Genomic DNA, 13,723 nt, shown 5'->3' on the forward strand with positions numbered 1-13,723 from the left:
GAAGTGTCTGATCATGCAGTTCGGTAGAAGGAACGGGGCCAGGAAGTGTCTGATCTCGTAGTTCGGTAGAAGGATAGGGGCCAGGAAGTGTATGGTCATGCAGTTCGCTAGAAGGAACGGGGCCAGGAAGTGTAGGATCAGGCAGTTCGGTAGAAGGATCGGGTCCAGGAAGTGTCTGATCATGCAGTTCGGTAAAAGGAACGGGGCCAGGATGTGTAGGATCATGCAGTTCGGTAGAAGGAACGGGGCCAGGAAGTGTCTGATCATGCAGTTCTGTAGAAGGAACGGAGCCAGGAAGTGTCTGATCATGCAGTTCGGTAGAAGGAACGGGGCCAGGAAGTGTAGGATCATGCAGTTCGGTAGAAGGAACGGGGCCAGGAAGTGTATGAGTTCGGTAGAAGGAACGGGGCCAGGATGTGTCTGATCATGCAGTTCGGTAGAAGGAACGGGGCCAGGAAGTGTCTGATAATGCAGTTCGGTAGAAGGATCGGGGCCAGGAAGTGTATGATCACGCAGTTCGGTAGAAGGAACGGGGCCAGGAAGTGTATGATCATGCAGTTCGGTAGAAGGATCGGGGCCAGGAAGTGTATGATCATGCAGTTCGGTAGAAGGATCGGGGCCAGGAAGTGTATGAGTTCGGTAGAAGGATCGGGGCCAGGAAGTGTCTGATCATGCAGTTCGGTAGAAGGAACGGGGCCAGGAAGTGTCTGATCATGCAGTTCGGTAGAAGGAACGGGGCCAGGAAGTGTCTGATAATGCAGTTCGGTAGAAGGATCGGGGCCAGGAAGTGTCTTATCATGCAGTTCGGTAGAAGGATCGGGGACAGGAAGTGTATGATCACGCAGTTCGGTAGATGGAACGGGGCCAGGAAGTGTATGGTCATGCAGTTCGGTAGAATGATCGGGGCCAGGAAGTGTAGGATCATGCAGTTCGGTAGAAGGATCGGGGCCAGGAAGTGTATGAGTTCGGTAGAAGGATCGGGGCCAGGAAGTGTAGGATCACGCAGTTCGGTAGAAGAAACAGGGCCAGGAAGAGTCTGATCATGCAGTTCGGTAGAAGGAACGGGGCCAGGAAGTGTCTGATCTCGTAGTTCGGTAGAAGGATAGGGGCCAGGAAGTGTATGGTCATGCAGTTCGCTAGAAGGAACGGGGCCAGGAAGTGTAGGATCAGGCAGTTCGGTAGAAGGATCGGGTCCAGGAAGTGTCTGATCATGCAGTTCGGTAAAAGGAACGGGGCCAGGATGTGTAGGATCATGCAGTTCGGTAGAAGGAACGGGGCCAGGAAGTGTCTGATCATGCAGTTCTGTAGAAGGAACGGGGCCAGGAAGTGTAGGATCATGCAGTTCGGTAGAAGGAACGGGGCCAGGAAGTGTATGAGTTCGGTAGAAGGAACGGGGCCAGGAAGTGTCTGATCATGCAGTTCGGTAGAAGGAACGGGGCCAGGAAGTGTCTGATAATGCAGTTCGGTAGAAGGATCGGGGCCAGGAAGTGTATGATCACGCAGTTCGGTAGAAGGAACGGGGCCAGGAAGTGTATGATCATGCAGTTCGGTAGAAGGATCGGGGCCAGGAAGTGTATGATCATGCAGTTCGGTAGAAGGATCGGGGCCAGGAAGTGTATGAGTTCGGTAGAAGGATCGGGGCCAGGAAGTGTCTGATCATGCAGTTCGGTAGAAGGAACGGGGCCAGGAAGTGTCTGATCATGCAGTTCGGTAGAAGGAACGGGGCCAGGAAGTGTCTGATAATGCAGTTCGGTAGAAGGATCGGGGCCAGGAAGTGTCTTATCATGCAGTTCGGTAGAAGGATCGGGGCCAGGAAGTGTATGATCACGCAGTTCGGTAGATGGAACGGGGCCAGGAAGTGTATGGTCATGCAGTTCGGTAGAATGATCGGGGCCAGGAAGTGTAGGATCATGCAGTTCGGTAGAAGGATCGGGGCCAGGAAGTGTATGAGTTCGGTAGAAGGATCGGGGCCAGGAAGTGTAGGATCACGCAGTTCGGTAGAAGGAACGGGGCCAGTAAGTGTATGGTCATGCAGTTCGGTAGAAGAAACAGGGCCAGGAAGAGTCTGATCATGCAGTTCGGTAGAAGGAATGAGGCCAGGAAGTGTATGGTCACGCAGTTCGGTAAAAGGAACGGGGCCTGGAAGTGTATGGTCATGCAGTTCGGTAGAATGATCGGGGCCAGGAAGTGTAGGATCATGCAGTTCGGTAGAAGGATCGGGGCCAGGAAGTGTATGAGTTCGGTAGAAGGATCGGGTCCAGGAAGTGTAGGATCACGCAGTTCGGTAGAAGGAACGGGGCCAGTAAGTGTATGGTCATGCAGTTCGGTAGAAGAAACAGGGCCAGGAAGAGTCTGATCATGCAGTTCGGTAGAAGGAATGAGGCCAGGAAGTGTATGGTCACGCAGTTCGGTAAAAGGAACGGGGCCTGGAAGTGTATGGTCATGCAGTTCGGTAGAAGGAACGGGGCCAGGAAGTGTCTGATCATGCAGTTCGGTAGAAGGAACGGGGCCAGGAAGTGTCTGATCTCGTAGTTCGGTAGAAGGATAGGGGCCAGGAAGTGTATGGTCATGCAGTTCGCTAGAAGGAACGGGGCCAGGAAGTGTAGGATCAGGCAGTTCGGTAGAAGGATCGGGTCCAGGAAGTGTCTGATCATGCAGTTCGGTAGAAGGAACGGGGCCAGGAAGTGTCTGATCTCGTAGTTCGGTAGAAGGATAGGGGCCAGGAAGTGTATGGTCATGCAGTTCGCTAGAAGGAACGGGGCCAGGAAGTGTAGGATCAGGCAGTTCGGTAGAAGGATCGGGTCCAGGAAGTGTCTGATCATGCAGTTCGGTAAAAGGAACGGGGCCAGGATGTGTAGGATCATGCAGTTCGGTAGAAGGAACAGGGCCAGGAAGTGTCTGATCATGCAGTTCTGTAGAAGGAACGGGGCCAGGAAGTGTAGGATCATGCAGTTCGGTAGAAGGAACGGGGCCAGGAAGTGTATGAGTTCGGTAGAAGGAACGGGGCCAGGAAGTGTCTGATCATGCAGTTCGGTAGAAGGAACGGGGCCAGGAAGTGTCTGATAATGCAGTTCGGTAGAAGGATCGGGGCCAGGAAGTGTATGATCACGCAGTTCGGTAGAAGGAACGGGGCCAGGAAGTGTATGATCATGCAGTTCGGTAGAAGGATCGGGGCCAGGAAGTGTATGATCATGCAGTTCGGTAGAAGGATCGGGGCCAGGAAGTGTATGAGTTCGGTAGAAGGATCGGGGCCAGGAAGTGTCTGATCATGCAGTTCGGTAGAAGGAACGGGGCCAGGAAGTGTCTGATCATGCAGTTCGGTAGAAGGAACGGGGCCAGGAAGTGTCTGATAATGCAGTTCGGTAGAAGGATCGGCGCCAGGAAGTGTCTTATCATGCAGTTCGGTAGAAGGATCGGGGCCAGGAAGTGTATGATCACGCAGTTCGGTAGATGGAACGGGGCCAGGAAGTGTATGGTCATGCAGTTCGGTAGAATGATCGGGGCCAGGAAGTGTAGGATCATGCAGTTCGGTAGAAGGATCGGGGCCAGGAAGTGTATGAGTTCGGTAGAAGGATCGGGGCCAGGAAGTGTAGGATCACGCAGTTCGGTAGAAGGAACGGGGCCAGTAAGTGTATGGTCATGCAGTTCGGTAGAAGAAACAGGGCCAGGAAGAGTCTGATCATGCAGTTCGGTAGAAGGAATGAGGCCAGGAAGTGTATGGTCACGCAGTTCGGTAAAAGGAACGGGGCCTGGAAGTGTATGGTCATGCAGTTCGGTAGAATGATCGGGGCCAGGAAGTGTAGGATCATGCAGTTCGGTAGAAGGATCGGGGCCAGGAAGTGTATGAGTTCGGTAGAAGGATCGGGTCCAGGAAGTGTAGGATCACGCAGTTCGGTAGAAGGAACGGGGCCAGTAAGTGTATGGTCATGCAGTTCGGTAGAAGAAACAGGGCCAGGAAGAGTCTGATCATGCAGTTCGGTAGAAGGAATGAGGCCAGGAAGTGTATGGTCACGCAGTTCGGTAAAAGGAACGGGGCCTGGAAGTGTATGGTCATGCAGTTCGGTAGAAGGAACGGGGCCAGGAAGTGTCTGATCATGCAGTTCGGTAGAAGGAACGGGGCCAGGAAGTGTCTGATCTCGTAGTTCCGTAGAAGGATAGGGGCCAGGAAGTGTATGGTCATGCAGTTCGCTAGAAGGAACGGGGCCAGGAAGTGTAGGATCAGGCAGTTCGGTAGAAGGATCGGGTCCAGGAAGTGTCTGATCATGCAGTTCGGTAAAAGGAACGGGGCCAGGATGTGTAGGATCATGCAGTTCGGTAGAAGGAACGGGGCCAGGAAGTGTCTGATCATGCAGTTCTGTAGAAGGAACGGAGCCAGGAAGTGTCTGATCATGCAGTTCGGTAGAAGGAACGGGGCCAGGAAGTGTAGGATCATGCAGTTCGGTAGAAGGAACGGGGCCAGGAAGTGTATGAGTTCGGTAGAAGGAACGGGGCCAGGAAGTGTCTGATAATGCAGTTCGGTAGAAGGATCGGGGCCAGGAAGTGTCTTATCATGCAGTTCGGTAGAAGGATCGGGGCCAGGAAGTGTATGATCACGCAGTTCGGTAGATGGAACGGGGCCAGGAAGTGTATGGTCATGCAGTTCGGTAGAATGATCGGGGCCAGGAAGTGTAGGATCATGCAGTTCGGTAGAAGGATCGGGGCCAGGAAGTGTATGAGTTCGGTAGAAGGATCGGGGCCAGGAAGTGTAGGATCACGCAGTTCGGTAGAAGGAACGGGGCCAGTAAGTGTATGGTCATGCAGTTCGGTAGAAGAAACAGGGCCAGGAAGAGTCTGATCATGCAGTTCGGTAGAAGGAATGAGGCCAGGAAGTGTATGGTCACGCAGTTCGGTAAAAGGAACGGGGCCTGGAAGTGTATGGTCATGCAGTTCGGTAGAATGATCGGGGCCAGGAAGTGTAGGATCATGCAGTTCGGTAGAAGGATCGGGGCCAGGAAGTGTATGAGTTCGGTAGAAGGATCGGGTCCAGGAAGTGTAGGATCACGCAGTTCGGTAGAAGGAACGGGGCCAGTAAGTGTATGGTCATGCAGTTCGGTAGAAGAAACAGGGCCAGGAAGAGTCTGATCATGCAGTTCGGTAGAAGGAATGAGGCCAGGAAGTGTATGGTCACGCAGTTCGGTAAAAGGAACGGGGCCTGGAAGTGTATGGTCATGCAGTTCGGTAGAAGGAACGGGGCCAGGAAGTGTCTGATCATGCAGTTCGGTAGAAGGAACGGGGCCAGGAAGTGTCTGATCTCGTAGTTCGGTAGAAGGATAGGGGCCAGGAAGTGTATGGTCATGCAGTTCGCTAGAAGGAACGGGGCCAGGAAGTGTAGGATCAGGCAGTTCGGTAGAAGGATCGGGTCCAGGAAGTGTCTGATCATGCAGTTCGGTAGAAGGAACTGGGCCAGGAAGTGTCTGATCTCGTAGTTCGGTAGAAGGATAGGGGCCAGGAAGTGTATGGTCATGCAGTTCGCTAGAAGGAACGGGGCCAGGAAGTGTAGGATCAGGCAGTTCGGTAGAAGGATCGGGTCCAGGAAGTGTCTGATCATGCAGTTCGGTAAAAGGAACGGGGCCAGGATGTGTAGGATCATGCAGTTCGGTAGAAGGAACAGGGCCAGGAAGTGTCTGATCATGCAGTTCTGTAGAAGGAACGGGGCCAGGAAGTGTAGGATCATGCAGTTCGGTAGAAGGAACGGGGCCAGGAAGTGTATGAGTTCGGTAGAAGGAACGGGGCCAGGAAGTGTCTGATCATGCAGTTCGGTAGAAGGAACGGGGCCAGGAAGTGTCTGATAATGCAGTTCGGTAGAAGGATCGGGGCCAGGAAGTGTATGATCACGCAGTTCGGTAGAAGGAACGGGGCCAGGAAGTGTATGATCATGCAGTTCGGTAGAAGGATCGGGGCCAGGAAGTGTATGATCATGCAGTTCGGTAGAAGGATCGGGGCCAGGAAGTGTATGAGTTCGGTAGAAGGATCGGGGCCAGGAAGTGTCTGATCATGCAGTTCGGTAGAAGGAACGGGGCCAGGAAGTGTCTGATCATGCAGTTCGGTAGAAGGAACGGGGCCAGGAAGTGTCTGATAATGCAGTTCGGTAGAAGGATCGGCGCCAGGAAGTGTCTTATCATGCAGTTCGGTAGAAGGATCGGGGCCAGGAAGTGTATGATCACGCAGTTCGGTAGATGGAACGGGGCCAGGAAGTGTATGGTCATGCAGTTCGGTAGAATGATCGGGGCCAGGAAGTGTAGGATCATGCAGTTCGGTAGAAGGATCGGGGCCAGGAAGTGTATGAGTTCGGTAGAAGGATCGGGGCCAGGAAGTGTAGGATCACGCAGTTCGGTAGAAGGAACGGGGCCAGTAAGTGTATGGTCATGCAGTTCGGTAGAAGAACCAGGGCCAGGAAGAGTCTGATCATGCAGTTCGGTAGAAGGAATGAGGCCAGGAAGTGTATGGTCACGCAGTTCGGTAAAAGGAACGGGGCCTGGAAGTGTATGGTCATGCAGTTCGGTAGAATGATCGGGGCCAGGAAGTGTAGGATCATGCAGTTCGGTAGAAGGATCGGGGCCAGGAAGTGTATGAGTTCGGTAGAAGGATCGGGTCCAGGAAGTGTAGGATCACGCAGTTCGGTAGAAGGAACGGGGCCAGTAAGTGTATGGTCATGCAGTTCGGTAGAAGAAACAGGGCCAGGAAGAGTCTGATCATGCAGTTCGGTAGAAGGAATGAGGCCAGGAAGTGTATGGTCACGCAGTTCGGTAAAAGGAACGGGGCCTGGAAGTGTATGGTCATGCAGTTCGGTAGAAGGAACGGGGCCAGGAAGTGTCTGATCATGCAGTTCGGTAGAAGGAACGGGGCCAGGAAGTGTCTGATCTCGTAGTTCGGTAGAAGGATAGGGGCCAGGAAGTGTATGGTCATGCAGTTCGCTAGAAGGAACGGGGCCAGGAAGTGTAGGATCAGGCAGTTCGGTAGAAGGATCGGGTCCAGGAAGTGTCTGATCATGCAGTTCGGTAAAAGGAACGGGGCCAGGATGTGTAGGATCATGCAGTTCGGTAGAAGGAACGGGGCCAGGAAGTGTCTGATCATGCAGTTCTGTAGAAGGAACGGAGCCAGGAAGTGTCTGATCATGCAGTTCGGTAGAAGGAACGGGGCCAGGAAGTGTAGGATCATGCAGTTCGGTAGAAGGAACGGGGCCAGGAAGTGTATGAGTTCGGTAGAAGGAACGGGGCCAGGAAGTGTCTGATCATGCAGTTCGGTAGAAGGAACGGGGCCAGGAAGTGTCTGATAATGCAGTTCGGTAGAAGGATCGGGGCCAGGAAGTGTATGATCACGCAGTTCGGTAGAAGGAACGGGGCCAGGAAGTGTATGATCATGCAGTTCGGTAGAAGGATCGGGGCCAGGAAGTGTATGATCATGCAGTTCGGTAGAAGGATCGGGGCCAGGAAGTGTATGAGTTTGGTAGAAGGATCGGGGCCAGGAAGTGTCTGATCATGCAGTTCGGTAGAAGGAACGGGGCCAGGAAGTGTCTGATCATGCAGTTCGGTAGAAGGAACGGGGCCAGGAAGTGTCTGATAATGCAGTTCGGTAGAAGGATCGGGGCCAGGAAGTGTCTTATCATGCAGTTCGGTAGAAGGATCGGGGCCAGGAAGTGTATGATCACGCAGTTCGGTAGATGGAACGGGGCCAGGAAGTGTATGGTCATGCAGTTCGGTAGAATGATCGGGGCCAGGAAGTGTAGGATCATGCAGTTCGGTAGAAGGATCGGGGCCAGGAAGTGTATGAGTTCGGTAGAAGGATCGGGGCCAGGAAGTGTAGGATCACGCAGTTCGGTAGAAGGAACGGGGCCAGTAAGTGTATGGTCATGCAGTTCGGTAGAAGAAACAGGGCCAGGAAGAGTCTGATCATGCAGTTCGGTAGAAGGAACGGGGCCAGGAAGTGTCTGATCTCGTAGTTCGGTAGAAGGATAGGGGCCAGGAAGTGTATGGTCATGCAGTTCGCTAGAAGGAACGGGGCCAGGAAGTGTAGGATCAGGCAGTTCGGTAGAAGGATCGGGTCCAGGAAGTGTCTGATCATGCAGTTCGGTAAAAGGAACGGGGCCAGGATGTGTAGGATCATGCTGTTCGGTAGAAGGAACGGGGCCAGGAAGTGTCTGATCATGCAGTTCTGTAGAAGGAACGGGGCCAGGAAGTGTAGGATCATGCAGTTCGGTAGAAGGAACGGGGCCAGGAAGTGTATGAGTTCGGTAGAAGGAACGGGGCCAGGAAGTGTCTGATCATGCAGTTCGGTAGAAGGAACGGGGCCAGGAAGTGTCTGATAATGCAGTTCGGTAGAAGGATCGGGGCCAGGAAGTGTATGATCACGCAGTTCGGTAGAAGGAACGGGGCCAGGAAGTGTATGATCATGCAGTTCGGTAGAAGGATCGGGGCCAGGAAGTGTATGATCATGCAGTTCGGTAGAAGGATCGGGGCCAGGAAGTGTATGAGTTCGGTAGAAGGATCGGGGCCAGGAAGTGTCTGATCATGCAGTTCGGTAGAAGGAACGGGGCCAGGAAGTGTCTGATCATGCAGTTCGGTAGAAGGAACGGGGCCAGGAAGTGTCTGATAATGCAGTTCGGTAGAAGGATCGGGGCCAGGAAGTGTCTTATCATGCAGTTCGGTAGAAGGATCGGGGCCAGGAAGTGTATGATCACGCAGTTCGGTAGATGGAACGGGGCCAGGAAGTGTATGGTCATGCAGTTCGGTAGAATGATCGGGGCCAGGAAGTGTAGGATCATGCAGTTCGGTAGAAGGATCGGGGCCAGGAAGTGTATGAGTTCGGTAGAAGGATCGGGGCCAGGAAGTGTAGGATCACGCAGTTCGGTAGAAGGAACGGGGCCAGTAAGTGTATGGTCATGCAGTTCGGTAGAAGAAACAGGGCCAGGAAGAGTCTGATCATGCAGTTCGGTAGAAGGAATGAGGCCAGGAAGTGTATGGTCACGCAGTTCGGTAAAAGGAACGGGGCCTGGAAGTGTATGGTCATGCAGTTCGGTAGAAGGAACGGGGCCAGGAAGTGTCTGATCATGCAGTTTGGTAGAAGGAACGGGGCCAGGAAGTGTCTGATCTCGTAGTTCGGTAGAAGGATAGGGGCCAGGAAGTGTATGGTCATGCAGTTCGCTAGAAGGAACGGGGCCAGGAAGTGTAGGATCAGGCAGTTCGGTAGAAGGATCGGGTCCAGGAAGTGTCTGATCATGCAGTTCGGTAAAAGGAACGGGGCCAGGATGTGTAGGATCATGCAGTTCGGTAGAAGGAACGGGGCCAGGAAGTGTCTGATCATGCAGTTCTGTAGAAGGAACGGAGCCAGGAAGTGTCTGATCATGCAGTTCGGTAGAAGGATCGGGGCCAGGAAGTGTATGATCATGCAGTTCGGTAGAAGGAACGGGGCCAGGAAGTGTATGAGTTCGGTAGAAGGAACGGGGTCAGGAAGTGTCTGATCATGCAGTTCGGTAGAAGGAACGGGGCCAGGAAGTGTCTGATAATGCAGTTCGGTAGAAGGATCGGGGCCAGGAAGTGTATGAGTTCGGTAGAAGGATCGGGGCCAGGAAGTGTCTGATCATGCAGTTCGGTAGAAGGAACGGGGTCAGGAAGTGTATGATCACGCAGTTCGGTAGAAGGAACGGGGCCAGGAAGTGTCTGATCATGCAGTTCGGTAGAAGGATCGGGGCCAGGAAGTGTAGGATCATGCAGTTCGGTAGAAGGATCGGGGCCAGTAAGTGTATGATCATACAGTTCGGTAGAAGGAACGGGGCCAGGAAGTGTCTGATCATGCAGTTCGGTAGAAGGAACGGAGCCAGGAAGTGTCTGATCATGCAGTTCGGTAGAAGGAACGGGGCCAGGAAGTGTCTGATCATACAGTTCGGTAGAAGGAACGGGGCCAGGAAGTGTAGGATCATGCAGTTCGGTAGAAGGAACGGGGCCAGGAAGTGTATGAGTTCGGTAGAAGGAACGGGGCCAGGAAGTGTCTGATCATGCAGTTCGGTAGAAGGAACGGGGCCAGGAAGTGTCTGTTAATGCAGTTCGGTAGAAGGATCGGGGCCAGGAAGTGTCTGATCATGCAGTTCGGTAGAAGGATCGGGGTCAGGAAGTGTATGATCACGCAGTTCGGTAGAAGGAACGGGGCCAGGAAGTGTATGGTCATGCAGTTCGGTAGAAGGATCGGGGCCAGGAAGTGTATGATCATGCAGTTCGGTAGAAGGATCGGGGCCAGGAAGTGTCTGATCATGCAGTTCTGTAGAAGGAACGGGGCCAGGAAGTGTAGGATCATGCAGTTCGGTAGAAGGAACGGGGCCAGGAAGTGTATGAGTTCGGTAGAAGGAACGGGGCCAGGAAGTGTCTGATCATGCAGTTCGGTAGAAGGAACGGGGCCAGGAAGTGTCTGATAATGCAGTTCGGTAGAAGGATCGGGGCCAGGAAGTGTATGATCACGCAGTTCGGTAGAAGGAACGGGGCCAGGAAGTGTATGATCATGCAGTTCGGTAGAAGGATCGGGGCCAGGAAGTGTATGATCATGCAGTTCGGTAGAAGGATCGGGGCCAGGAAGTGTATGAGTTCGGTAGAAGGATCGGGGCCAGGAAGTGTCTGATCATGCAGTTCGGTAGAAGGAACGGGGCCAGGAAGTGTCTGATCATGCAGTTCGGTAGAAGGAACGGGGCCAGGAAGTGTCTGATAATGCAGTTCGGTAGAAGGATCGGGGCCAGGAAGTGTCTTATCATGCAGTTCGGTAGAAGGATCGGGGCCAGGAAGTGTATGATCACGCAGTTCGGTAGATGGAACGGGGCCAGGAAGTGTATGGTCATGCAGTTCGGTAGAATGATCGGGGCCAGGAAGTGTAGGATCATGCAGTTCGGTAGAAGGATCGGGGCCAGGAAGTGTATGAGTTCGGTAGAAGGATCGGGGCCAGGAAGTGTAGGATCACGCAGTTCGGTAGAAGGAACGGGGCCAGTAAGTGTATGGTCATGCAGTTCGGTAGAAGAAACAGGGCCAGGAAGAGTCTGATCATGCAGTTCGGTAGAAGGAATGAGGCCAGGAAGTGTATGGTCACGCAGTTCGGTAAAAGGAACGGGGCCTGGAAGTGTATGGTCATGCAGTTCGGTAGAAGGAACGGGGCCAGGAAGTGTCTGATCATGCAGTTTGGTAGAAGGAACGGGGCCAGGAAGTGTCTGATCTCGTAGTTCGGTAGAAGGATAGGGGCCAGGAAGTGTATGGTCATGCAGTTCGCTAGAAGGAACGGGGCCAGGAAGTGTAGGATCAGGCAGTTCGGTAGAAGGATCGGGTCCAGGAAGTGTCTGATCATGCAGTTCGGTAAAAGGAACGGGGCCAGGATGTGTAGGATCATGCAGTTCGGTAGAAGGAACGGGGCCAGGAAGTGTCTGATCATGCAGTTCTGTAGAAGGAACGGAGCCAGGAAGTGTCTGATCATGCAGTTCGGTAGAAGGATCGGGGCCAGGAAGTGTATGATCATGCAGTTCGGTAGAAGGAACGGGGCCAGGAAGTGTATGAGTTCGGTAGAAGGAACGGGGTCAGGAAGTGTCTGATCATGCAGTTCGGTAGAAGGAACGGGGCCAGGAAGTGTCTGATAATGCAGTTCGGTAGAAGGATCGGGGCCAGGAAGTGTATGAGTTCGGTAGAAGGATCGGGGCCAGGAAGTGTCTGATCATGCAGTTCGGTAGAAGGAACGGGGTCAGGAAGTGTATGATCACGCAGTTCGGTAGAAGGAACGGGGCCAGGAAGTGTCTGATCATGCAGTTCGGTAGAAGGATCGGGGCCAGGAAGTGTAGGATCATGCAGTTCGGTAGAAGGATCGGGGCCAGTAAGTGTATGATCATACAGTTCGGTAGAAGGAACGGGGCCAGGAAGTGTCTGATCATGCAGTTCGGTAGAAGGAACGGAGCCAGGAAGTGTCTGATCATGCAGTTCGGTAGAAGGAACGGGGCCAGGAAGTGTCTGATCATACAGTTCGGTAGAAGGAACGGGGCCAGGAAGTGTAGGATCATGCAGTTCGGTAGAAGGAACGGGGCCAGGAAGTGTATGAGTTCGGTAGAAGGAACGGGGCCAGGAAGTGTCTGATCATGCAGTTCGGTAGAAGGAACGGGGCCAGGAAGTGTCTGTTAATGCAGTTCGGTAGAAGGATCGGGGCCAGGAAGTGTCTGATCATGCAGTTCGGTAGAAGGATCGGGGTCAGGAAGTGTATGATCACGCAGTTCGGTAGAAGGAACGGGGCCAGGAAGTGTATGGTCATGCAGTTCGGTAGAAGGATCGGGGCCAGGAAGTGTATGATCATGCAGTTCGGTAGAAGGATCGGGGCCAGGAAGTGTATGAGTTCGGTAGAAGGATCGGGGCCAGGAAGTGTAGGATCACGCAGTTCGGTAGAAGGAACGGGGCCAGGAAGTGTATTGTCACGCAGTTCGGTAGAAGGAACGGGGCCAGGAAGTGTATGGTCACGCAGTTCTTTAGAAGGAACAGGGCCAGGAAGTGTATGATCACGCAGTTCGGTAGAAGGAATGCGGCCAGGAAGTGTATGATCATGTAGTTCGGTAGAAAGAACAAAAGCATGGACTCCAGGTTGGGAATCCTTGGAATAGAGGGACGTCCATGTAGAATGGAGATGAGGTTCTTTAGTGAACCTGTGAAATTCTTTTCCACGGGGGCTGTAGAAGCCTGATCATTGAGTGTATTTATGCAGAGGCTGATAGATTCTTGATTATTGAGGGCATAAAAGGTTCCTGGGAGAAGGCAGAGAATGGGGTTGAGAGGGAAAATGGACCAGCCATGATGATATAGCCGAGTGGACTCATTGGGCTGAAAGGCCTAATTCTGTTCTTCTCTCTTAAGGTCTTATGTTGTGTGAGCTAGGCCTTTTCTCTTTGGAGCAAAGCAGGATTAGAGGTGCATAAGATGATGAGGCCTTGAAAGCCGGAGACTTTTTCCCAGAGTGGAAATGGCTAACGCAAGAAGGTCTATGTGGCAGGGAAGGGATAGATTGATCTTTGAGTACATTAAGTCAGCCTGTACTTATTAGGGCATAGTTACCTGTTAATCTAATTTGCATTTAGAAATGTTGGCTCAGTTTAGGATGAACATACTTAGTTTTACATATTGTTTTTATCAGATTTTAAACATATGAAATATATTAGAATACTCAGAAAGTCAGGCAGAGTCTGTGTAGAAAAATAAGTTAATAATTCAGGACGCTAATTTTATTAGATCAGTGCACAAATCGGTGTGAGCACTTTTATGACGTAACAAATTTAAAATTAATACTTGCCTCCCACTGATCAGATTGTCAGAAAAATAATACCAGAAATACGAACTATTGTTCAGATTTCTATTTGTTTGTCTTGTGATTTCTCTGCTGAGGCGAATCATGATACAAGTCTATTATGTTGCTTAGCTACCTTAGACGTACGTGTATGATGGTGTTGCAACAAACCGACACACTGATAATGACATCATATTGCACAATAGTAATACGCGTTACAACGTTTCAGAACTGTAACACCTCAAAGCAATCTATCATTTTCAAAAGGTTGCTGGAGAGATTCAAACAATTAAAATAAGGCTGCATTGCTAAATCTATGTTATGAACGAACTGCGACAAATCGGTCATGGTCCACGCCCTTTTCCATAATAAATATAGCCGCACCGTGGGAGCGCCTTTACTG

General features: G+C 52.2%; 1 long non-coding RNA gene across 1 annotated transcript in view; it reads right to left on the minus strand.

Annotated features, from left to right (window-relative positions):
* Window positions 1-13,723, minus strand: part of LOC140742129 (uncharacterized) — a 501,191-nt gene that overhangs the window by 97,808 nt on the left and 389,660 nt on the right. The gene's annotated exons all lie outside the window — the stretch shown is intronic.

This window comes from Hemitrygon akajei, chromosome 19 (genome assembly GCF_048418815.1).
Source record: "Hemitrygon akajei chromosome 19, sHemAka1.3, whole genome shotgun sequence".
Lineage (NCBI taxonomy): Eukaryota > Metazoa > Chordata > Chondrichthyes > Myliobatiformes > Dasyatidae > Hemitrygon > Hemitrygon akajei.